Genomic DNA, 25,553 nt, shown 5'->3' with positions numbered 1-25,553 from the left:
CAAAATAATAAATTATAAAATAAAATGAAAGGAATTTTGTAATTGTAAACTGGTGGACGTAATTAGTTCCTGGTATCGTGGCTGTACACGAGAATAAACGGTGTAATGAAATTGCCAGCAAACGTCGTTGCAAGCACGATTCACGTGCCCCGGGCTTAGGTTGACAACCTCATAAACCGTCAGCCATGGACGACGAGAGCAGACCCAGTCGCTATTCCCAGAATTTACCACCGACAATTTCAGGAATTCGTGACTAGTCGCCCTTAAAAGGTACCTGCTGTCCAATCAATCAGAATAACCGGACGATACCTTTTATCAATTCCCCTTTAACGTCCACAAACAACGTATCAGGACTCCAGGAATCCCCCGATACCCTCTAACGCGTGGAACGTTTGACCTAATTGCAGAAAAAATAAACAGGAAACCGCCCGTATTTATCAGATTCGTACGTCAGAAGTAAATTTTATCCAGAGCTCAACAAATTATTCCATCGAAGCCATTTGCACCGACAGTTTTCCCCCCAACGGAATATTAAACGAAACATTCCGCGTTTATCGAACTTTATTAACATGGAAATGGAAACATAACACGGTTTCGAATTGTGTAAATTGTTCGAATGTTTCGATCGCTGATACTCGATCGGGGAATATTTCGTTCGAAGACGTCCACGCTGGCCATGAAGATAACTATCGAGAAATGGTTTGTTAATAACAAAATGAGTCGAAAAGGAAGAACGAAATCTTTTCGCGCGAAGCTTTGTTTTCGAGAAAATTGAATTTGAAAGTGAAAGTGGAAATATCGAGCGATGGTCAGACTTGGACGCTCGGAGGAAGTAGAAATATCGAGCATTGGTCGGACGAGACAGCCAAATCATATTCAAGCATCGTATGGAAAAATGTTATCATATCATATCTCTTTGGGGTATCCTATTCAATTAATAACATATTTTAAAACACATTTACGAATCAAGATTAGACTATAATCACTGCTGTCATCCAACGCGTGTCCTTTAGTGTGATTTTACGGACAATTGATAACGTCAAACGCAATTCAACGTTGTATTTTGCTTGTTCTGATTGTCCAATCCGTTCAGGAGTTATGATGTTTTAAACATACTCATGAAATTTCATTAATGGTCAGACATTGTATTTTAAGTATAGAATTTTTTTTCTCGAAACCGCGTAGGATTTCGGGGATACGTCTATTCACCAAAAATGATTGCCATTGACCCCCGCAGCCAAGAATATTTTTTTCGGAACGATTTGAAATTTTTTTTGTAAAATTTTTCGGCGGAAAAAAGAAATTTCAAATCGTTCTGGAAAAATTATTTTCGGTAGTGGGGGCCAATTACAATTATTTTTGGTGAATAGACATACCCCCGAAATCATGCGCATTTTCGAGAAAAAAATTCAGTACAGACGGAACTTTAAACGTTAATAACTTTTTAACAAAGCCTCGATCAATAAATTGGTATTCTTGATATTCGTCTTATTTTGGCCTCCGGAATCTCCCATTTAAATTTTTGCTCAGATTTGGTCGAACACCCTTCATATTATGAAACCTCTTCGACAAAATGAATAGTTTTCCATTGAAAATAATTAAATAATATTGTAAAATTTCAATGGAACACACAAGGTTTCGAAATTGACATGTTCGATGTAAAGAATCTCGAGTATCGCCTAATTGTCAGGACTCGAGACTTGGCATTAGATTAGAAAACTTGACGGAAACGTTAAATTAAACTGTTGCTGTCGCTCGTATGATAGATATCTATTTTCTCTGTAGACAGGTAATGCGATCGAAGCATTACTGGAGAATATAGCAAGTCACGGAGTCGGAAATGAAGGGTCGAGAGTAATACGGCCAGAATCCCACGAGCGTCTTGCAAAAAGCTAAAGAAGATAATCGATGAATGTGCCTCCGCGAAGACTTCTTTTTACCACTTTTGAAAGAGTAACGATCCCCTGTCACCGTAATCCTCTTCGTCGTCGCAAGATATTCCGCGGGCGCAGTAATGACGCACAGGGAAAAGCAAAAGTGTTAAAATTCCCCGCTTTATTTATTTACTTATCAAATCTGCAACCATAACGTTTATGGAAAATCGTATCGTCCTCTATTTTCTCCATAACGATGTTTAAAAAATTTGTTTAAATTGTTTGAAAGAGAAATGTTAAAATAATCTATTATCTTGTTTGACTAGATGTTAATACTGTTCTTTTACATTAATTGTTCATTATATTATTATAATTTATTTAACCAAGCAATCGATTGATCCTTTATTACCAAATGTTATTGAACAGTTGTTAAGATTATGCCACAGTATTATGATTTTATTACCCAGTTAGGTATCAACAGTTTATAAGAATCGCCAGGAGCACTCAGGCTGCCAATTAACAATAGTCACAGAATTTAATTATTCACAGAAGCACTCTAGCTGCTGTATCAATCCTGCAACCACTTAGACTTTAATTAATTAAAGGTGCAATCAAGTTTTATCGGCCTTCGGTGCCTCTGAATCAAATTACTGAACAATTCTGTTCAATTTCCTGAGTTTGCACGGAATTCGGCGGAGCACAGTATTTTTCGTACACGTCCACATTTATATTTTACAATAATTATGCATTTTGGTCGACCATAAGCTTGCCAAGCATTTGAAAAATGATCATTAAAATGATATGTCATCTTGGCTGGATGTTATTTGAAATATTCGATTTATCTTTCGAATAGTTCTCCATAATACAAACATTCTTGCAATAAGATTTTGAAAATTGTTGAAAAGCATTGTGACGTATCCTGTCCAACTCATATTTCACTAGAAATTAATGAAATTGTTTCAAAGTATCTTTAAATGCACATTTAAGATTACAATTTAAAATCACTGTCCTTGGGAATGCACTTTTGTTTGTTAAAAAATACAAATAAATAACTTTAAAAATTATCTAATATTTTATTGGAAAAATAAGAATAGCACATTGCTTTTTAATATGTCCAGTTCGACGTAAACGAGATTTTTACAGCCAATGAAGGGCAGAAAATTGCCAATCGTCTTTCGTTTCCGGTACCGTCGCGCGGCCATCAAACGCGTGGAAAAACTTCTGATTTTTAAGGAAAATTGGGTTGCGAGAACTCCGTCAGCTGCATGATTTCTATCATATCGGTACATCGACGATGTAATACGACTATCGATCATTTTAAAATTTATTTTTATCGATACACTTCTTCCGTTCTACTTATCATAACGCAAAATTCTTCGCGAGGCCAAAATGTGTTTCACGACATTTCTGACTTCCATTTAAATACCAAAGGAAGCAGAAAACCATAACAAATTCTCCATTTATTATCTCCAAGTGGATATTGCGAACGATGTTCTACGACATTTGCAAACAAATAATTCATAACACGGAGATACATAAAGTTTGAATTCGAACAGTCGATTTCAAACGAAACTGACGCAAAACTAAAATTTTTAATCGTTCGGTTATTTCCTTTGTAATATAACGAATAAATAGGTGTTGATTTCATTTCAGAATGACAATTTTTAATTCCATATCCGTCGAGTGGCCAAAGCGTGTTTGAAAATGTTTGTGAAAGAATTTTCTACGGATTTGTCAGATGCTCCGCGAGCTCCAAAGGATTAAATCTCTCGCGTGCACACGTCGTGCGGATGCCACGTGTCGTTAAACGTCAAAATATCCACTCTTAGAATCCGTTCGCCGGCATCGCTATTTTCCACGGCGATCGATGGCCCAGAATAAACATTCGCTTGATCCTGCACGTTCTGTTCTCAAACACTTGTCGTTCATACTCTGTTGCACGGTCCACAAAGGATTGCAGTAAGTATAATATTGCGTTCTTCAGAGTGCATATGGGAGTCGGCGAAATTGCTTTGTACTTTCAGCGAGCCACTTTCCCCGGATCCAATCTACAAAGGAAGGACACGAGCTGTCCGACTTCGATCGTAATGTGCGTTTGGGGAACGATAGAGATCCCTTTTGGTCCACGTAAAACATTAGGTGTGCTCAATATTTTAAAGCGACACATATCCTTTAAAGGGCCACGAATTATAATCGACGAAACATGTATTAAACGTTCTGACATATTTATCACGTATTATTCGAATGTAATTTCTCAATCTCCAAATATATAATTTCTTATCTCGGAACCCTTTCATTTTTATGTGAAACCTTCTCTGTCGTCGCTAACTTGAACGATCCTCGCGTACATGTATTAAATGTTCTGACATATTTTTCACGTATTATTCTAGTGTAATTTCTCAATCTCCAAATATAGAATTTCTTATCTCGGAACCCTTTCATTTTTATGTGAAACCTTCTCTGTCGTCGTTGACTTGAACGATGCACGCGTACATCGATTAAAAACGATCACCCTTGGATAAAAACATATTTCTGGGTCGATGGACGAATCAGAGCTGCTCAGATGGCCGAATCCTGCAGAACCAATAGAGAAGGTCGAACGTCCACGAACAGTCGACGGCTCCCCGACGGGCGAAGAAATTGGAGCAAAATGGCCAGTGTAAATGTTTAACCAAGGCCAGGGGGAAAATAGTTAACCCAGCTGGTGGAGAGCAAAGTCTCGTAGGGATATCATTTATGTCAACAACATAAAGAGTAGACCGCCCGGGAGCAAGTCTCGAAAAGAAAAAAAAACAAAACAGTATTCCTGTAAGCTGACAGGTAAACTTTTTGAAAACGTGTACACGATTCTGTACATATTAAAGAGAAATATTATAGACACTGCTTTTACCTCCAGTTAGGATCCTCTTCAGTATATAAAAATTAGTTTAAATATAGCTAGAAATTATCAAAGTGGAAACATAGAAGAACGTATTGAAAATTTTGTCTGAAAAATTACCTCGTAACAATGTAACGCATATATTTAATTTCAGTAAAATTATTGAATTCCATGGATAATGAATTTGTACATTTTTTTTATTGAATACGTTGATACAGAAACGTGGTTTATTTTTTAATTTGGTTAAAAACGACACTGGTCCAGAGTTCCACGACTTTCTGTTTAGTCGAAAACGATGAAAAAAAGCTCCCAGAAAGGGAGTCGAAAGGATTAACGACGATGGTTTCCGTTGCTTGTTAAAAGTCAAGACAGCCATAAGAGAATAAGGTAATCGACGTTATGATACTACGGGAATCTCGTGACGTTTGCGCAGGATTACCAGTGCCACTCGTCATTATTGAGGCTGAATATGGGATTACCACCGTGTATAGCTGTAATTCGCCTGACATAACACGCAAAGGGAATCGGAACGGAGATTAACAACAAAAGCTTCAGAAGTGCATTTCGGAGAAAGCGTTTCCGTTTCTGCGCGATAAAACTTCGGATTTGAAGAAGAATCTTTGTCCAAGGGGCGTCCGGCAGCCAGTTAATTGGGCGTGCTTATTAAAATTGTATCAATTCATCCTTGACGTTCTGTCTTTCATTGGGAACATCGAGAAATCGATTCGTCGGATCTATTTTTATAGAATAATCACGGACCTTGCAAACGTTGCTTTTAAGGTGAAAACATTTTATGGCGGATAATTTATTTCTTGTTTCTCTTGCAATTAAATTAATAGAAAAAATATTCCACAATTGAATCGAATCGAATGAATCGTCTTGTGAAATAAGCAGTGGCTATGAAAAATACAAGTTGAAAAATAAGCACTGTTTCTTGTAGAAACTCTTGTACCAGAAACGAGTGATCTTAGAAAACGTTGATTTTTATGAACGCTTAAAAATCGCGAATTTGTAAGGTGATAATAACGTTGCAGAAATTTCATTATATTCTCAAATACTTACTTTATGATATCCAATTAATAGTATGACTTTTATTATTATTATTACTACACTTGAACAAAATGTAAACTTTCAATGTTGCTGGAAATTAAAATGTTTATTTCGCAGAGTAATCATTCGATTTCATTTGTTTCACGAATTTTGAACAGTTTGGTGCTTTCAGATTCGTAATTTGTACAATGTGGATTATTAATTATTAATCTGATCGATCGATGACTCGTGAGGACCTAAATTGGGAATTTATTCCAGTTAAATTTTGATTTTTTGAAAACACAATGGTTTTTTAGTTAATGTTGCAAAGTGCTTTCGAGAAACCTTGACCATAACTTCCGTATTTTCGCAATATATCACCGGCATAACGCTATTGTTGGAGAAATGTTTGAGCCAATTTCTTACAGCTATTAATTCACAGAAAGATGAAAAAGAACAAAGAGAATTGCCTTTCAAATTCAGCTGACAAAGAGCTTTATAACGTTTAAACTTTAAAGGAGTAAATTTCAATATCTTTAACAATTCATAAGGAAGTCGAATCGATGAAATTTTAATAATCGAGACTTTCGCGTATCGAATTCATGAATATTGCATGGCGAAAGAAATAATACTTCCTTTGACAATAATATTATCTAAATACAAAAACGGTTAAAATAAAATTTTTACATTAATATTTCATTGCCATTAATTTTGTCTGCTCAAGCAACAATAAATTTGTAAAAAAAAAAGAAAATTTAAATAAATAGAAATCTAGAAATATGGAATTATTGAATCATAAGTGGTTGAACAAAAATGGAAATTTTCTATCTAATTAATAAAAATATAAACTGTGATTTTCTACGTCTGTGAATATATTCGGTCCGAGCGAGTCGAGTGCAATTTTTAATTACTTCAATCCGAAGAATGAAACATAATTAACAATATTACTTCATTATACAAATACGTTTAATTCCTGTTTTAGCCTGGTATTTTCAATTATTCTAATTGATGTGTGCGTAAGCTGCAACCATCATAAATTATTTCATGTGTTATCGCGTAGATGGTAAATCAATAAATGTTGTTCGACTAAAGCGATAACTTTGAATTGTTTTTAAATACTATTTAATAATACGAATGTTTTATTATTTATTTTTCGCCTTGTTATGATTTCGAGTTCCTTCAACCGTGAACTCGAAAAGCACGTGCTTTGTTTGTAATTTTAATGCTATGTGAATTAATTTGTGTAACGCGAAGAGAGTGGACAAACAGAATGAAGCAACAACTATGAAATCATTTTTAGAGTAGTTTAATATACCTTTGACGAGAATCGATGAACACGGTGAAACGAAATTTTCGTTTTTCTCGCATTTTCTATGAATATTCACAATGTTGTACGTCAAGGTGAATCGATAATAATATACCGTGGTGTTATGCTACCTTTTTTTTTGTACAAAACAACCCTATCGAGTGCTAGAAATATCCGACCAGTCACGAGACTTTGTCAACTGCAATGTTTCTTTTGCAAAATAATATTGTTTTTCATCGATCGTCACTTGGAATTCATTTCAACAAAATATATGCAAATTTTAATAATTGAATTGATATAAAAAAATAAATAAAATACTTATTATTTTTCCTCTATAAAATTCATTTTCCATATACATTTTTTTGAAATCTCATTCGCTGCATATCTGGTTTCGTGAAATAGCACGAATATTTATAATGTGAAAAATATTTTAAATATTTTATTACAATTAAATTACATTAATAACGTGCACTGTAAATGTTATAATTAATATGTTTGTGAAAATGCCGTTTCCTTAAAATAATTATTACCTCCAAAGGGAAATAGTTAATTGTTTATTCGAACCTGTTAAATCAGCTAGTTATAACTGTTAATTGTTAAAGTTAATTGTTAAATTAATTTGTTAAAGTCAAACTCTTACCGTTATTTTTTATGCATTTTTTAAAAAGTTTCTATTCTTTTTAAATTTCGAAAACATACTGCATGATGAGAAAAGCAAATTGGGTTATGTCAAGAATTAATAAACGGTTAATTTTCGATATCAAGTGGTCAATAAAAGAAGTAGTAAGAATGTGAGATGCACTTTTTATTTTTTAATCTAGGAACTTTGAAAATAGTAAAAATTTAAAAATTTAGAGAATTTCACACAAAATAGACTCCACGAGTACAAATATTGTGGGCCTTGAAAAACCTATGAATTTTTCGTTTTCTCTAAAGCGAGATACCCTTTTTATTTTTTAATCTAGAAACTCTCAAAGCAGTGAAAATTAAAAAATTTTGATGAATAAATTTAGAGAATTTCACACAAAATAGACTCCACGAGTACAAATATTGTGGGCCTTGAAAAACCTATGAATTTTTCGTTTTCTCTAAAGTGAGATACCCTTTTTATTTTTTAATCTAGAAACTCTAAAAACAGTCAAAATTGAAAAATTTTGATGAATAAATTTAGAGAATTTCACACAAAATAGACTCCACGAGTACAAATATTGTGGGCCTTGAAAAACCTATGAATTTTTCGTTTTCTCTAAAGCGAGATACCCTTTTTATTTTTTAATCTAGAAACTCTCAAAACAGTCAAAATTGAAAAATTTTGATGAATAAATTTAGAGAATTTCACACAAAATAGACTCCACGAGTACAAATATTGTGGGCCTTGAAAAACCTATGAATTTTTCGTGTTCTCTTGATGCAAATTGGGTATCTAGAAAATGGGGTGGTAATATAAGACAGCATTATTTTTCTTGGAAATATGTTCTGAAACTGTATTAAAAGATTTATAGAAAACTTTTAATAAAATACAAGTCTAAAATATGTCAATAGAAGTTTTACAATGTGAAATAGCGATAAACAACGATGGCTGCTGCTATACGATATCACTATATGATCTTCATACTTTGCTTTCATTCGCTGTTATGTGTATCAGTACTACGTGTGTCTCAAAGTCTCAGTGTCTCATATTTCTACCTGATCGCATAATCCAAGCTTCTCCTCTATCGTATGAAACCGTGATCCGAATGTTCCGTGATTTCCCTGGATGATCAGTCGACTTATTCCACGAAAGGAGAGGAATTAAAGAGCGACTTTTGCCCGAGCGACGATCGCTGATATCGGTAGGCGTCTGTCGCGATAAGAGACAAGCATCAGCGAGGAATATTGCGCGCTTTCGCGGCGTAAGCTCCCACGAGGAGCTTATTCTTAGCTCGAAACAGAATCGATTTATCCCTTCTGATGCCGGCTGATGCTGTGCCACTGCGGCCTCCGGAGCGACCGCGGGAGAGGGATAGAAGGAAAATAGAGGGCAGAGGGAAACAGAAACCGAGAGGAGCCAGCGCGTGGAAAACGAGAGCAGGAAAAGGCTACGGGAAACCGGAGAATCGCCGGAAAATAAAGAATAAAAGTTACGGAAACGGGCAAAATGAAATCTAATCAGCAGTTTCACGAGCTAAATTCAACAGAATCCGGTCTATCGTAAAAAAAGAACGTTATCCAGAAACTATGTTGGGCTTAGAATTAATAATAATATATATTTTAACTTTCATCGAATGCTCGCGAAGTGTCGACTTTTAACAAAGTACAGAAACTGAGATTTTGAGAATCTTTTGACTTCGTGTCTTTTTATTCACGTTGGAACTGAAACAAATATTCTACGTTTCGACTTGTCCTAACGTTTTCGAACACTCTGTATAGAACCGTGGCCTTTAAATACTCTGGAAAACACCCCTCTAATTGTGAAACAAAGTGGCTTGGCGTCCAAGTTTAGCGAAAGATTAAAAATGATACATCAAAAGTATACACCAAGTTATTAAGCTTCGACGATAATTGCATTGATATAAAGTTTGTATTATTTGCATCTTTTTAAATTAAAAGTTTCCTTCTGCATTCCCCGTTTTGGTTACGAAACCCTGACGTGGTGAAGTAGCATGGTAGGGTGGCAACTTTTTGACCCAAATAAATTTTCATACTTTGTATACTTTCGACATGTTTATTGATTATTACTAAAATATTTCAGCGTTAAAAATGAGTATGGAAAATGTTTGTCGTACCCACGGCACGTGGATGTTAAAAACCGAACTTATTTCTAAAATTTTATATAATACAAATTCACTGCAACTAGCCAAGTATCTATGACAATTATTTATATTTTAATATTTGTCATTAATATTATAACATACCTTCCTACAAGTCCCTTTAATAAATTTCATTAAATTTCGTTAAAAATATATTTTCAAATTCATTTACTGAATCAAAATATCGCACTATTGTGCATTTTAATAATGTAAAATCCTCAACCGGTACCTCGTAGGAAATATTTATAGCCAGTGTCTATTAAAACGAATTTAACAAGCTAACATTTACTCGCGAACGAAAGAAGTTTTGTCCAAAGTGTCTTTAAACTTTGATTTTCAAAGCAAACGAGGTACTGCGACGTAGCGCGTCTCTATAATCACATAACTTTAAAACTCGACGTTTCAGTGGAAACTTTTCTTTGTTTCGAGGTTTTCAATTCGCATCTCACGTTTGTCCACTTCGCCCTGGTGCACTTAGTATAATACCAGTCAAAATGCAACTAAATGGCAACGTTCATGATCATCGAACTTGAACTATATACATATACTTCGAGCCATTAAGTCTAGTAATAACTCTGTCAAGTAGACTTAATGCCTCTGTTCCATTTCCACTCTAATTTAGTTTACTGCCGCAACCAGAGACCGTCTTTTGCGTGTTTAGCATTAAGTCATAAACGCAACGGGAACACGTGTCGCTAGTTAGCATCTTTAATAACGTTACGCGAGGACTTTAGCCGTATCAAGCCACTGGAATACTTATCCCCGCCTCCTGATCCTCTACAAACCGATTGACTTCCTTCTACCGGATTTTCTTGCAAATTATCACTGCGTCGTTATCACTGTTTCAACAAAAGATTGCTCGAATTAACGTATAACACTTAGGAAACACGATATGCTTCAAATAAAGCGTTAGAAGCTATAGTTTTTCAGTTTCTGTTTTAATTAAATCATTTAGGGACTTTTGGCGCGGCTGTTGGGAGGAAAAATGGCAGCCTTCTAGATCTTTGTTCGTTATTTCGACATCAGTCATCGAACTAAATAATTTTTTATTGCGTGCAGTTACACAAGTTTATAAACAGAATCGAAATAGCTTAGAATATTTGTCCCTAGACGTGTGTATTTGTAGGTTAGATTTATATTTTTCACTTCGACTCTGTAACTGTGTGCCACAGTAAAAAGAATGGATTTTGTTGGTAAAAAATGAAGCCTTACAACATATTATTATATTTAGTAAATAAAATTACTATGTTATAGTCATTAATAATTTTGTAACAAACAATGCTTTTTAACGACTGTTTAACAAATGATAGGAAACAGCTGAAACCTTTCGAAAATTAATCAGAAGTCAAGGTCAAGGTCATCGAAGCTGCTACTCCCGCGCTACGCCATTACCAAAGATACCATCGAACAACAAAGAAAATAATACTTATTTGAATGGTGGAGAGATTCGGAATTTTCAAAAATTCCCCAGAAACCAGACACCGATACCTTTAACGAACAGTGTTTATTTCGCGGTGTGTCGGCTTCGTTATAGGAACAAATCGGATTAACAGCCGCGGAATCGTCCGCTCATAATGCAATCCACAGGTTGCGTTCATCCGGCATTGAATATTAAAATACAATGGACCAGAATATACCAAGTGAACGGAAATTGAAACTGTACACAAATAAATATCGCCGCGCTGGCGACGGACAGATGTTGAACAGGATAGGCGATTCTCAGCGCAATATTCGAACGTAGCGAAATGTATAAATTTAATTGAAAAACGTTACGAGAACGTGAATTCAGTATCGGATTAAATGGAACTGATTCCCGTGTTGTTGTTTGACAAGCGATACAAAATAAAATGCCGTCCCGATGCGCATTGTACGCCGAGAAAACGATATCTCGATGTACAGATTGTTCCGTGGCACGTGGGTGGCGCCCGCAAAAACAATCGAAAAAGTTTATACGAGTACGTTTTAGCGCTCACGAAGAATGCAGAGTTGCCGGAAATTGCCTATAGTTAAGGACAAAATTAAGTAGATGGACGATGAAAATGAATATAAATGAAATTTAATTACTGTAGCATCGTAATTGCAAGTTTAAGCTTTAAATTGCAATGGGAGATTCTAGAAGCCAAAATAAGACGAAAATCAAGAATATCAATTTCTTAAGTTATTACAAAATTAAATTAAAAAATTTCAAATCGTTCTAAAAAAATTATTCTGGTTGTTGGGGCCGATAATAATCATTTTTGGTCATTACACGTACCTCCGAATTCCTACGCATTTTCGAGAAAAAAATTCCTTACCGAAAATATAATGTCTGACCATACATCGATATGTTTCACCGAAATTTCATGTGTTTCAAATCGTTCTAAAAAAATTATTTTCGGTTGCAGGGGCCAATAACAATTATTTTTGGTGATTAGATATACCCCTGAATTCCTACTCACTTTGGAGAAAAAAATTCCTCATCGAAAATATGAATACTGGCCAGAAATGCTACCTTGAAGTTTCATGAATATCTTTAAAACGTCATAACTTTTGAACGGATTGGACAATTTTAATGTTTCAAACGGCAAACGACGCGTATTTTGATGAAGAATATGTAGAAATTCCAAAAATATTCGAAAAGTTGTCCCTTAACCCCGTAAAGTTAGGAAAACCCCATAAAAATGGTCCAATTTTCAAACAACCATAACTCCTACAATAGTGAATATATTTTAATGAAACTTTTTTCTGAAGTAAAGCTCATAGGTACCTACGAAAAAGTATTTGACAACTTTTCTGTAGGGCGTTAAACAAAATTACTAAAAATCAAAAACGAATTTTTATGGAAAATCGACAAGGGTGGTGCCTAAATTTTTCGGCGAAAAAAAAATTTCAAATCGTTAAAAAAAAATTATTTTTAGTTGCAGGGGTCAATTACAATCATCTTTGGTCAATAGACATACCCCCGATATCCTGCACATTTTCCAGAAAAAAAATTCTTTTTAACGAAGCTTCCATCAACAAATTGGTATTCTTGATTTCCGTCGTATTTTGGCCTCTAAAATTTCCCATTACAATTTTTTTCATCATCTATCCACTTACTTTTGTCCCCGACTGTATATGGAAATACTTTTGTTGCACGCCAGGTAATTAATTCCGCATCTGGAAAGGGGCTTACTGTGTCGTACTCGACAAAGCAAAAGTTGTAGAGTAATTAGTAATATACACGCTAGAGTAAATTATTTTATACTGTGGTAGAAAGCTTGCCGTGCACTTTTCGTTGAAATTAATTCCCGGTTGTCTGTTTTAGTAGTTGTACGTAGTTGTACGTTTATAAATGTTCATCAATTTGTTATATCGTAATTCGTTCTATGATAAACAGAGTCTGACTTCGTTATAAGCGATTCTACGCTGACATCTTGATATCCCTGAATACCAACTCGTGCTAGGCACTTCGTTTTGGGATAATAACGTAATCCTGAACGTGTTTAATTACCTACTTGTTGTCCCGGCGTCGCTAACGCGTGAAATGAATGTTATTACCGATATAAAGGGATAATTTGCGTTTACAAGTACGTTCGTTACCATATAGAGCGATTTACTTTAACAATTCACGCAAGAAGGAATCCATGGCGTTGATAAGGTTAGCCTGAAGCTCCAAATTATCGAACGAAACGGAATACAAGAATATGATTAGTTTCTTAAATAAATTATAATTGTGAGTAACAGAGAGTTACGAAACAATAAAAGGAGTATTTCCTCTAACGAATACTTGTCGGAGTAAAATATTCAAACGTAAGTTGGCCTCTGTTTTGAACATTATTCCGCTAAAAGTTGGTCGTACGTGTGTCCGGGAATTCGCGTACGATAGAACATTTTCGCTTATTTTTTAACCGTCAGTAGCTCTTCGTGTCTGTTTAACCTTCTCTCAAAACTGCCGGTACTCGGTCGAGTTTCTCGTTTGATAACTGCGCCTTTCGACTCGTGAAAGCTTTCAAACGACCGCGATGACAAGTCACAGTTCCGCTATTTTAATTACAACCAACGTCAAACGGTGCGGTACAAGAGCTGGTCATTTCCACAAATTCGTCCGAGCTTCCAAAGTATCGTTTTGCAAATGAAATTCCGCTCGTTTGTCATATTTTTGGTCATCTCGTTCCGGTTCTCGTTGCTCGCTTTTAATACGATTTAAAGCAGCCTTTCTGTTCGAATACGTTCCGTTCGACTATTCCAATGTTTTTTACAGCGTTGAAATTGTTGGAAGTAAATGAAATTTGAATCTGCGACGACACTTTCCACGTTCTCCGCTAGAGGGAAACGCTCGACCTTTCTCTTTCTCGCAAGTGCTCGACTGACCTCTGAAGCAGGCCCAGAACGAAAAGATACGAGCGTCAAGGGGTGAATAAGTTTTTCATTTAGGTTCGAATTAGTATCCTGGAAAATTTGTCTCTGCTCGCGAATATCGAGGAATACGCGAGAAAATGTGTTGAAACCCGGTAACGCAAAACTTATGGACGACAGTGTATCTTGGTACGCGGAGCAAACGGTGTACATCAGTGTCTCATTAAAAGAGCCTCTGCGTTGGCTTCCGGCGAGTTTATGGTGTTATCGATCATGCCGTCGTGCGTCATAATATTTCCTACCGCTACCGATTCAACACGCTGCACTATTAATGACATAATATTTATTAACGCTGTTAGCCACGCAACGCTTGCATAAGCAAACAACAGCTCGACCTGCAACGGAGATGAAATTCACGAGGCAATTGCGGAAGCGTTGCTCGGATTTAAGCAAAACAATGAATTTTGATGTATAGCGTGGCGACCAACGTGTCAAAACTATATTGCAGTAATGGCATAGGAGGTAATTAAAGCTACCTCGGAGACGGTTGGAAGCTATCTTTGAGTACTGGTCAAAGAGCTAGTCAAAGCTACTTTAGAGAGTTGGCCAATGAGACTGTGAAAGCTACCTTAGAAAGCTACTGAAGCTCCTTCAGAGATGATAGTCAAAAAGACTCTTAAGCTATCCTGGAATGTTGGCCATGAAGCTTCGTTAAAGCTACTTTTGGGGATGGTGAAAAAGAAACTAATTAAATCTACATCTGATATTGTACCCAAGGAGCTAGTTAACAATATTTAGATATGCTGGCCTAGCAGACGATTAAAGATACCTCAGATTTGATGGCCAAGAGGCCCTGTTAACATTACTTTGGGGATGGTGAACTAGAAGGCGGTTAAAACTACTTACAAAGTGATAATCAAGGAGCTAGTTAAAACTGAATACTAACAATAAACTAATTGCAATCATTGAGGTAGTTATGAATTAAATAAAGTGTTCGAAAGAAATATAAATGGGTAAAATTTAAAAAATGGCATGCAATATGACAAATGGTGTAAAAGCAAGGATAATATCGATTTTTTAATATATCTGGCACAGAATCAACGGGATTTGCAATAACAACGGCCCTTTCAAAGAATTTCATTACTTTAAAGTGTATCGGGAAATATACACAAAATTAAAATTTCATTTTTCCGAGAGAAATATCAGGCACGTTTTCATTTATCAGTTTTTTATTATTGCGTCGAAATTACTATCCGAACATAAATTTAATATACTATACCATACAGTTACAGACACTCAGAAATGTGTAAATTAATCATGATAAGTTTACTCGGAATTAATAATTCAATATTTTTGTATCCTTAACATCGAGTGTGTCTACTGTTATTTTTATTAATAATAACTGTATAGACCAATGAATGGATATAATGGAAATAGTATATCATACTTCGTGACATTTTTTATACAGTGTGCTCCATAAATTGCATAACAGTTCTGTACCATTAAAAATTGAATAATATCATTCGTGTAATCATTTGATCAGTAGGAAGTATGTTACTTTGTTTTTCTTGTATACACTGTAATCACGAAAGTGACCTTGAAGTAACTTGAGTAAAGGGCACTTCAAGGTCACTATGTTACAGGTCACTAAATTTGTTTTGTATCGGTTACAACACTCTGCTATTTAAAACACTCAAGGTCACCTTGGCATGACGGAAAACACATAATTTAGAAAAATAAGAATGTAAACACATTTCACACGAAACAACGCTTTCTCGATATCGTTAAATATTTATCCAATATTTATTCCAGCATCTGGACGAAACAAGGGTTGGGTTACTTTCCGCCATGACAATTCCCAGCAGCAGCGGAATACGACGGAAGTTCGGCCTAGCAGCTTAGGAACATCCTGTATACTTCTAAGAGGGTAAAAATAAAGTAGTGCTCTCAAGGGTTTACATTTCTTCATCAAGGATGGCCAAGCGAACAAGATTTTCCACCTTACGCGTGCACACTGAACAAAGTGGAGTTCGCAAAATGAGAGTAAGTAGGAAATATGCCTGAGACCGAACTCCTGAAACGGAAAATATCAGGTTCGAGGATGTAGTTAAGAAGTACGCGAAACTTTGAGAAATTAAACAAACAAGTAAGCGGCAAGAAGCCTGCAAAAAGTCGTGGCTGGGGAATTTTGTTAATTTTCATAAATGCAACGCTCGCTATAATAATTCAGAAATTACATTATTAATGGAATAAACTATTTCACTCGAGATTCTGTCTAAGATAATAACAATTATGCGTTTGTGACAGTGAAAATGCCTGCCTTAATGAAACTTCACGTATTTTCGTATTCTCAACCTCGCGACATGATTACAGGAAAATAGCTTACTCATCCTACGTTTGCCATCGAGGCACATTATTTATTAGAAACACCCACAACGTGTATTCACTTAGCTATAATTTCTACGAAAGCATCCGAATGAAAGGGAAATTTATCAAGAAATAATTTTCATAAGAGCTGGAGGTTGATCAGATTAGGTTTGTACTCTTCGTTTTATCGTGCTAATGTTCACTTTACATTTCCTTTAGTATTCACAGGTGTAATCTACTATTTAGAAGGAGCAAAAGTAAGTCGAGGTTATATTTTATTAACGTTCGCTCGTGATAATTTTATATGTTCGTTGAATCGTGCAAGCTCGACGAGTTCAAATTCTCAACCATATGTATATTCCACATCGAAAATTCGATAATCCCTAAGTACACAAATTCAACAAGTGCCCCAAGCCAAGTAGTTCAAGTAAGCAATTACTTCACGCTGTTTAACGGTCTAATCTTTCACGAGTTGTTATCTGCTGGAGTTCATACATTCAAGCTGTTTCAAAGAGGTATTTAACAACTTTAAACGTTCAGCAAAATCTGAAATTATTGTCGAGACGTCCTCTTGGAAAAATGACTTTTAAAACTGAATTTTATTCGTATAACTTTCATTCGAATAATCGATACAACCAACATGTTGAAATTCATGAGATTTACTCGATCGAATAATAAAATATTTATTTATTGCGAAACGTTCGATTCCGTGTTTCCTCGCGGGTTTAATACGTTTTATAAATTGATCTTTTGCAAGATGCTGAATTAGGTCAGCTCGCAGCGGAAACGGTTCAGCGAGGATACAATTTTTATTGCTGTAATTGTTATAAAATATCTCTGAACTGGGCGGGGCACGGCATATAACATTCGACGAGAAAAATGAACGTTGAACGTGCGAAAAAGAACAACACGGAGTTCCGTTGACCTACCTCCGGCCGGGAGCTAATAAAAATTTTAATTCTTTATTGCGTCGAAGCGCCGGTTCGTTCGAATTACTTTTAATTATACGTGAATCTCGTCGTTTCTGTACTGTGATTATACAGACTCAGCAACAGGTGTCTGAAACTTTAAGGGGCTATTCTGCATACCAAAATAAGACGAAAAAGTAAATATCGATAACGAAATTGCGTTGGAGGGTTTGTATCCGAGTTCTTAAGTATCATTATTCAGTGGAACTTGCACTGCCGCCATCGCGCTGACATCAGCTGATGTCGCTGCGTCACTGCGTCCGCCATGACACCTTTCACTTGCATTTTCAAGAGTAAATAACTCATAACGCAAACCCCTAAACGAGTTTCATCATTCTTAATTACCATTCGATTTTTTCACGTAGAATCGCCCCTTAAAGTTTCTGATACCTGTTAAATTATGTAACCTTAACGTGGTCGTATTTGGATCTGCGAGATTATCCTAAATTTTCCATTTCTATTCCTCCTACATTCTTTTCTTTCTCGAACACATTACGTGCCTGAGAACTTCAAAGGATGAAAGATCGTCGTTGGCAAAGAACTATCAGCCAACTTGAAAGACTTTGCGTACTTTTACATGGTCCCATAATCAAATAAACGTATTTTAATGGACGTTTTAGATGTTAAATTTTAAGAACAAGGCACTCGAGACACTCCTTTCTGGCTTGGAACATCAAGGTGGGTGTCTATCTATTTTCTTAATAGAGTTAGGGTCGTGGTAGACGATCGTTTCCGATGTTGCTATGTTCAAAGGACGTGGTTCTCGAGCCACGAGTGTTAAACGAAGGATCTTGACGGCTCGTTTTCCCACCGTTTTCCAGCGAGCCATCGAGACCTTCTGTTTCGAGACTTATAGAAGAAAACCATCATCTGTTCGGGATCCGCTGGCGGCCTTCAATGGCACTGTCGATACGCTCGACCGCAAAACGCCAATGAAACGCTCGTCCGCCATGACCCTTGCTCCTCGAGCAAGAATATAACGCTTCAAGGTTCGCTTGAAAGCTGTTTCCATAGTTAACCCTTTGCACTGGATAAATTCTTTAATAAATTCTCGAAAATAGAATTTTCGTGGAAGAAATAGTCTATTAATCCAACGAAATTGATCGTTCGTTTCTTACCATTCTCGAGTGGAAAGCGTTGAGGAAACCTGCGTACATTTCCTTGTAGTGCTTCTATTTACTTTCTTATTGACTTTTAAACAAATAATGGGATGCAGCTGACAAAGGAGGGGGGACTACCAGATCACGTGTACGTGACTGGGTTACGACAGTGGGTAGTCTAAGCGTAAAAAGGAAGAACCTCGTCTGTTCTCCTCCAATTTTAATACACTTTCGCATTATGGCGCAGACACTCGATTTACGTTAAATAATCGATGTTACGTTGGATGTAATTTTTCATACACGTCGAAAACGAGCAACTTTTTCGCATAAACTCGCTGTGACATAATGACTGCATGAAACAGTATCAAATTTGTTTCACTGTGCGTTAGGTTTCCGTAGCAGTATTTTTACACGCGTGTTCTGGTTATATTTTATTCATTGCGCTCATTTTTCTCAACATTGAAAGGGATTGGCTCAGGGTCGTGTCTAAATATTTTGACGCCCGCTAAAACAAAACAGAATACGAAACCCTTCGTTCGAGAAATATTGATTTTGAATTTTTCGGAAAAAAGATACATGGTGGATGAAATAAATTTTCGTAGAACGTGCATTTCATTGAATAAATACTTGATATACGTCAGTTTTCAAACCCGTATTTATGAACTGTTTTGTCATTGAGAATTTTAAACCCCGTGAAAATGATTTCGTGCGCGATTTCAAATTGGAATTTTATTTTAAACCGCAGGGGCTTCGTTAAGTCCGATGGAGAATGCAACTGAACAAATGAACAAAAGGAAATAGTTTCTAAAAATCATTTCTTAATTATCACGCTCGTCCGTTTCAATTGCGTGTGCTTTGAATTCCCATTTTTACCAGAATAATTCTGCCAGTTACGCGGTTCCAGCATCAAAATATCAAAGTGAAGTTAGTTTCAAACCACGCTGTTTCCCATTGACGTCAATGGAAGAAGGAAGGACCCGTTTATGGTTCCAAAAAACCGCGAGAAAATTCTAGAAGCATAGACATATTTCCAAAAACTTCTCTAAAAGGCTTCTCTAATACTTCTCTTTGAGCAAGTTGGGTTGGTTAAGAGATCACTTGATCAGAATACATGTTTACTATGGTAACAATCATGTCTATCGATTCCACGCGGTCGTACTTAGCATTGTTAGTCTGAAATTGAAGAGGGGGAACCTTCAAAGCGTCTTTGACAGCGCGAGTACATAGACAGATTTCCTGGAGAGTAACTAATTGCCATTACATGGCCATTAAACTTCGATTAGAAATGATATGTCAAAGACGATCCTTTTATAGCGTCTTAAGTATAAGTAAATCGAGTGGGAATTTACAGTCATGGTCGCAGACGAAAAAGTTGAACTTATTGTTGGTATTTGTGTTGTACCCTTCCTGGCTGAATTTTGCATTTAGTATGGCCCAGAGACAGTACATATTTGATGCTTGGTAGAACAAGGGAATAGTTAAAGTACCGTACAATTTTCGCCAAGTAGTCACCACAAGCTGACAAAAATATTATTCGGAAACCCCAAAAAACGATTGAACGATTTTAATATGAATTTTAACAAAATACCATGTCTGTAAATTCACAATTTTTATCACTTTTTGTTGCTAAGAATTAAAAAATAAATATTATTGTTATTTTTCTCACAGTCGAAAGTAACGTAAGAAATTTTTTAGAAAAAAGGATCGACTCGTTTTCGTACCAGTTATTTTACAGTTCAATAAACGAGATCAAAATGAACCTAAGAAGCTCGACGAATTTTCAATTAATGGCATGATTATACTTTCCCTAATAAATTAAGTTCGCTCGTAGTAAAGACGAGTATTGACTTCGTTAGTAATTCAATCCATCATCATTACTTTCAAGCTAAACGAACTAACGTGCTCGAACTATAAACGTCTTGTAAATGAAAAACGAGTACTCTGGTTCAAAGTAAAAAGCTCACTCAAGGAAACAGACTCTTTTGTATCGATAGCCATTGACAGAATTTTTTAACAATTTTTTCTCGGTATAAAAAATAAACAGTACGTTATATAATTATTCATTTCTAAACACGTTTTACAATCTAACGTACAATATATAAGGAAACTCTCTAAACGAATAAAAGTACAAAGGATGCAATTTAAAAATTCTGACTTGCATCGTGCTTCGAAATACACGAGAATGCTAATAACAAACTGATTAAATCCGCTCCTCAAGTTTTAGCAGAAATAATTTCGAGGATAATGAGGCTTTGACTATTCTGACTTCGTTAATATGTGGTTTCCATAATATCCGAGAATCAAATATTACTCCGAGTAGCTTAATTCCCAAGTATTGTTCCAATTGGCGGTTGTTAAGCTGTAATTTGATACTGATAGGGGAAGCTACCTTCGCCGAAGGTAATATCGTTTGACCTCCGCGCTGCATATTACTCGCATTTTGCATATTTCAACAAAGGCAACACCGACATGCCTGAATTCCCATCCGAAAGAACTCACAAAGCGAACAAACCTCGATAAAGGACCAACTTCGGATACATTGGATGTACGGGATAAAGAACAAGTTGCTAATTGGAGTCGCGGAGAAACGGGAAAAGAGGAAAACGGGAAAACTGCATCGGAAGGTAGTACGCAACGTCGTTGTTTCGCAATTTTTCCCTCGAGCCTCGCGCATTCTACGCGAATCGCTTCCGGACCTCATCTTTAATTAATTCACGCTGCATGAAACCAGCACGTTTTCCTACGCCGCGCGGATGCTGGGGGCTTAAAGAATCGCGAAACGTACAACAAATTGAAATTCGAAAAATTGAGCCACACAAAGGGTGACTTAATAGCAACAAAGTCTGAGTGTCATATTTTTCGAAATTTCAGGACCGTCGATCTTTCTTTTCAACGAGATTTTAATTTTAATTTAGTGACTTCAGTGATTTTAATTTTGATATTAATTTTAATTTTATTTTCATATATAATTACTTCCTTTATAATTACGTTACATTTGCGTATTTTGTGAGAATGTTTAGTAACTTTAAATATAGAATAAATATTGCTACGCATTGCTAAGAGCAGTCGAATTAAGTTAGTAATTATTCGTGCAACATGTGAAACTGTAACGTAATTATACAGAAATTAAAATTGAATAATTTACCTAAAATTAAAATTGGAACTGCCTTTGTGCAAATACTCTGGCAATCAGAATTTTCTAGTAATATAATTGCTCGAAACGAAATTGTACAAGATGGCGGAGTGTTCGATAACTGGTAATGCGAGACAAATGGACCTATATTGCTACCGATGGAATGTTTCGCGTTTCGTGTCAAGGTAGTAAAAATATTAAATCTTCTTCCCTCCGCGTAACGCGAGCCCTACTATCCAACAAATGGGATCCAAGTGTTACTGAAACAATAAAGAAGAATTACAGAAAGTTGCTTTCACGTCAGATGGTTCTAGACGATAAGGACAATAAGGTAGCGTTCGTAAACTTTAGTAAGAATTCCAATTTAAAAGAAAGTATTCTTCCTCTTGCACAAGCTTTGTCTTACTTCGCGGTAAGTATACCGGGAAATAACTATTCGTTTCAGAAAAAGGAACAACGAACAACACGGGCAATTCCCAAACGGTTAAAAGGACCGGGAAATATAATATTAATATTGAATAAGTTAAAATAAAATCGTACGACGCCTTTGAAAAATTATTATTTGTCCAGCGATACAATTTTGTGCAACTTTGATTTCAATTAAAATTCTCATTGCACCAAATTATTTGCTACATAACATTTATTCGAAACAATTTTCTATACGATCGATCGTTTCGAATGTTCCGGTATATATCGAATGCCAAAGTTCCAGACCGGTCAACGGTTCGAAAGGTCGCGCGCGGTGCGTGGGGCTGGTACCAATAACAGCCTAATCAAACTATTAAGTTTCACTTCGTTCGGGCAATTTGCGTTCCGCTATATTACAATTTTCGAACGCCATCCTCGAAATCCGATTACGCTATTACACGCTTGACTATTAAGCGGGACGTCTCATTTTCCAATTTAAGCATCGAATCGATTCCGAGTTCTGTTTACGCGTCCAACTTGACCCCATCAATGGCGTCACGTGCATCGGAGAAGGGCGATTGTCTCGATTGAAAGTAGAGACCTATAGAAGGTTGCTTCACCGCCTCTCGCGGGCTATGCAAAGCGGGGACAATGCTGGTCGTCAGACAATGGACCGGTAAAACGAGACGCGTACTTCGATGTAAGAAGACCGCCGAGGTTCGCAATAGTCATTGTTTCGAGAACACGCGGCACGCCAAGGCTGACGGGCTGCAATCGATTTCTTCCCCGGAAGATGTGATTCCTTTCTTTCAGAAGCTATCACGCGAACAAGGTTTTCACACGTAAGATTAAGCTTGATCGTAGAACGAAGACGTTTGGAATTCGATAAAATTGTTCCGCGTTAAAAAAGAAAGTTTAATGAAAAATTACGCCTTTCTATGCAACAATTTACCGCCATTTTGTCGACGAAACCATTATACTGTCGTTAAGAGGGTTTTGTAATTTTTATAAATAATAAGGACAACGTGACTTGTAGGACTAAATCAAAACGACGATTGTGAGTTTTAGTTAACATTGCATAAAATATAACGTATTAGATTCGATGTTTCGCCTTGTATATTCTAGAACTTACGAAGAAGAAAGTTCCGACTTTCTTTGAATTTTATTGGCTGATAAAGAAATTTTATGCACGTGCAGTGGGGTTTTGTAGGTTGAGAAATGCGAAAAATTCAGGAACTGGCTCGAAGAATTCCCTCTGGTGTCGTCAAACCTCGTTCACTCATCCAAGAACATTTTCGAAGACGAATCTAGGATGTTGTTTTCTTATATTTTATTTTATAATTTAATACAATTTAATATCATAAATATAAATATAAACGTAGATACATTTACTCGGTGCACAATTGAAAATGTAATCTCAACAATTTTATAAATCATTAGTCACTTTTTATGGGTTAGTAGTTTGAAAGATCTAATTAATTACTACTGTCATTTTTTATAATATCTTTTATAACCTGAAGCCAAAGTGCTAAACGAAGCTTAGCCATATTGTCCTCTGCAAAAATTTATTATAAGCGCCAGTCGATTTTAGAAAGTTTTCCATTGCGTAGAAGTTCATTAAAACTGATTTAACCACCTCGCGATTATAAAATTTTTTATTCTCTTCCCGACGTACTGAACGAAGTAACAAAGTTTGCAAGCTGGAAATTTAAATGATCTCAAGGAAGAGAAATGACGCATGAGACGTAAAATAAAAGCAGAACAATTAAGAAACTTAAACTTTTTCAAATTTACATGTTCAGTATTATAAATCCTAATAAGATATCAAAGGTTTGTTAATGTTAAACCGGTCTTGTATAAATGAATGTTTAAAATCGTATCAGGTTTCTATAACATACACTGTGTGCTCTATTTGGAAAACTTCAAATGGATTCTATTTCATATTGTTGAAATCTATTGAATTGTTTTCTGTCTCTAAATCTGTAAATATTGGTTTTCGCAAAATTTGATTGGGACGAATACACACTGTGTTAGTGGTAGCTGCAGAACAATATATTCCAATTTTTGTATAAAACAGGCAATTTAAAATTTAAAAATTGTTCTTTGTTTTCTGGATTTAATCGTTTAGAGTTTTTTCATTATTGGCATTCCATTCATTACTTAAACTTTATTACTTAAAAAATCCAAATGAATTTAAAATTATGGGTTCCAAGGAAGTTATTTTGAGAAATGTAAAGGAATGGAGAACGTTTTAATTGACCTTTGTAACGCGTACGATTAAACGAGACCTTCTAAGAGTATTTGTATCAACTAATGTTGACTTCAAACTTCTCGACATACAATTTCTAAGTTAGGACACAAAAGGAAATGCTGGAGGAGCTACAGTCAGAAACATGCAACAGTTGTTTAGAACTGTGATCGGTATGCGTCTAACCACACAGCTTTCTGACCTAACCTCACTTTGTTTCGAGCAAAAGGAACTTGTAACTAAGAGTCTCAGCCGCAGGATATTCCTAACTATATCGCCATTCGTATATTTTTAAAATAATTCTATGAGAAATATAATAATTTCTTTACAATCAAGAATATCGAATAAAGTTGATCGCATCGGATAAATTTCAAATTTTTTCCAAATAATTTTAACAAAATTGTTTTTAATACGTAAAGGATAAACGATTAATTAATAATACTCGAATCCTCAATAAACATTTTTATTCGATTATTTGAATTGATGAAGTGTACAAGAATAAAAAAATTAAAATTAGTTGTTACTACAGCGAAGTCGGTCTCATGGGTTGGAGTCGACTCCAACCGCTGTTTCACGTAAAGCGGGGCTCTAGCCGCGTGCGCTTCGAGATGGGTGACCGGTGTGTTCGCTCTCTGGGAGCCGGCGCCGTTTACACGTTTCCTTTCTCCTAAAACTGTGTGTATGCTTTTCCCCCTAGCAGCCTTTGTTTACCACCCACGATTTCTTGTATCTAAGTTTTCGTGTGACGGTTTTCAACCTCAAAGGAAGAGTAAATTGACATCTCCACCTGGAGTTTCTTTGAATCTGTAGAATCTCCATACTAAGGTGTCAAGACAATTTTTTTTTTTTTAACATTACTTACGTCATCCATATATGGATGATAACACTTTTTACGTTAAAGAAAATAAATTGAATAGGATTCATGAATTTTAATGCGGTAAGAGAAATTTTAATATGTAATTTACAATTATCTAAAATCACAGTTTTGATCTCACAAAAAGTTTTACAGTTTTGCTCTGGCATTCAACGTGTTAATCAAAATAATCCCTGAATACGAACAATAGTGATCCGGAATCGTAGTAATTTTGGGTAATTTTTTTAAACAAATTTCCTTGCAAAATCACAAAATTTAAAGT

General features: G+C 35.8%; 1 protein-coding gene across 1 annotated transcript in view; it reads right to left on the bottom strand.

Annotated features, from left to right (window-relative positions):
* LOC122400172 (ras-specific guanine nucleotide-releasing factor 1-like) overlaps positions 1–25,553 on the bottom strand; it is a 64,102-nt gene that overhangs the window by 19,887 nt on the left and 18,662 nt on the right. The gene's annotated exons all lie outside the window — the stretch shown is intronic.

Source organism: Colletes gigas, unplaced genomic scaffold (assembly GCF_013123115.1).
Source record: "Colletes gigas isolate AHSC1104 unplaced genomic scaffold, ASM1312311v1 Colletes_gigas_Sc00016, whole genome shotgun sequence".
In the NCBI taxonomy this organism is placed as follows: Eukaryota; Metazoa; Arthropoda; class Insecta; order Hymenoptera; family Colletidae; genus Colletes; species Colletes gigas.
Note: the sequence above shows the minus strand (reverse complement) of the source record. Positions and strands in the feature narration are given on the sequence as shown.